The 2134-nt window shown below is 40.1% G+C and overlaps 1 long non-coding RNA gene across 1 annotated transcript; it reads right to left on the bottom strand.

Annotated features, from left to right (window-relative positions):
- Window positions 1–381: 381 nt before the first annotated feature.
- On the bottom strand, window positions 382–1468 carry LOC107581948 (uncharacterized). Its single transcript, XR_001608881.1, has 4 exons — window positions 1365–1468; window positions 1220–1256; window positions 561–588; window positions 382–457 (listed from the first exon to the last, which is right to left on the bottom strand). It is a non-coding gene; the product is annotated as an uncharacterized lncRNA (long non-coding RNA).
- Between the last annotated feature and the right edge of the window lie 666 nt (window positions 1469–2134).

Below are 2134 nucleotides of genomic sequence, written 5' to 3' on the forward strand. Positions count from 1 at the left end.
GAAGAGCACCGAGAACATTTGTGGCGGGGCTCTATTGATTAGTTAGCACAATCTTGTCTAAGCCTATTCCGGCTAAATGGGGAATTAAAGCTAACTGTCACATTTCTTGTGCAGAAAACTCATTTATAATTCAGTGCATTCCCCGTTTGTCCCCTGCACCACATGCAGCGGCCGGCCTCCCTCCTCAAGTTGTCCCATCTCATTACGAGCCACTTTGAAGGTGATCCCAGTGTGTCAGCCATGTAAATAAGCACCTCCTCAAAGTAGAACACAACCTCCTCCTGCTCAACCGCTAACTTAACCCGAGAAAATGAGACATCCAGGGGTCTCAGTTGGAGTGAAGGGCCCTTTTGCTTACCTGAACTTCACAATGATAGCCCATGATGACCTTGCGATCAGTTGCACATCACTCAGTCATTTGCTTTTTAAATCATATCCCCTTGAGTGGCGTCATATTCTGGAGAAAATTTAATTATGCATGTTAATGAATGTACATCCAAGGAAGGATCAATGATATGTGAAATGGCAGGAAATAAATGGATGTTGCCTTATTTACTCACATTAGACGTGGTTTCCACATCATTTAATCTGAAAAACAATCAAACCAACTGTATGAATATTTAAGAGCTAAGCTCTTTGTTGTGGCACTTACAGCGGACCTTATTCACATTTCATCATAGTAGGGGTAAAGATCTATAGTGATGAATGGGAGACTACATGATTTTTGTATTTCCATTATTTTTTTAGCAAATGGCTGCAATATAACAAAGAGTGAAAAATTTAAGGGGGTCTGAATACTTTCCGTACCCACTGTATATATATATATATATATATATATATATAGAGTTGTTATCGAAATTATGCCACAAATACTGTTAATTTATATTCTTTTAAAAGTATATGAGAGAAAAGGACTCGTTAAGCACTGCAATTCTTTTCTTGATGCAAATCATATGACAGAATACTAAAACACATTAAGCGTAAATGATGGCAAGTCAAAGGTGGACACTTAAAATAGATTTTAATTTTTGATGATTTACACCCTATGCCAGGAGGCTTTTAATGCTTAGTCCTTCTGCATGAATCATATGGGAAGTTACAGAATACAGTATGTCCCTGATCTGGACTTCCAAAATGGCATTTACACCCACCCTCCTAGCACAGTGAGGAAAGCTTTTATTTCTACTAAGGTGTACTTATGACCTGATAATGTACTCACCATTTGGTCAGTGAAGTCCTTTATTGACTGATCGATACTGTAAAGAGGGCACACAATTTTATGATCACTCTAACAGGAAAAAAAAAGAGGAGGGAGGAGAAATAATATTTCACTGGGATGCATGTCTGAGAATTTTTCTTCTTACCTAAACCCATACGGTAGATCCATATTGATTTTCCTACAGCATAGATTCAGTATTGCACTTTCCCTTTGCCACCATTAGAGCCATGCTCCGATACAATATTGCAGGCCCACAGGTTCTGCATGTTGAAAACATGGTTCAGCAAAAATCCATCAGGCCTGTGGCCCTGGGTTTCACTCAAAAGAACATGCAGAGCACATTTCATGCTAAATCAGCAATTTTATTCACACAGCTCTCACCACACATAGCCCAATATAAATACAATAAAAAACGTATTGACGCTACGACTCCTGTTTGAAGGCAAAGGTGGGTATAGTTTGAAGTGTTAACGTTGTTATTGACATATTTTCTCTTGTTTGCAGGAAGAAGAATTTATCTGTGAAATTAAGAAGTAGTGTTAGGCCTCAGAGATAGTGTTACGTGCTATGCATATGTGTTTCTTCCTTCCCACCCACCCTCTCGTCTTTTTTTTTCTGCTGCCTCGCTCTTAGGTTCCTGATTGGACCTGTCGGCTGCCAGTCATAATTGTGACGTCACCCTCTGCGCCCAATCCGCTGTTGCCCTGCCGGTTTAAAAGGTCCTCCCGCGAACCCCGTGGGGCGGCGGTGTGTTTGTGTGTGTTTTGGTTTGCTGAGATTAGTTTTGGTATCTTACGCTTTAATTCTGTGTGTCTAGCATTTGCTGTGTATTTGGAGGTACGGTTCATTTATTCCTTGATTAGGGAAAAAGGAACAGGTAAGCATATCGCACGATATACACTTTGCACGTAGTAA

Source organism: Sinocyclocheilus grahami, unplaced genomic scaffold, assembly GCF_001515645.1.
Source record: "Sinocyclocheilus grahami isolate Dianchi unplaced genomic scaffold, SAMN03320097.WGS_v1.1 scaffold39.1, whole genome shotgun sequence".
Classification (NCBI taxonomy): domain Eukaryota; kingdom Metazoa; phylum Chordata; class Actinopteri; order Cypriniformes; family Cyprinidae; genus Sinocyclocheilus; species Sinocyclocheilus grahami.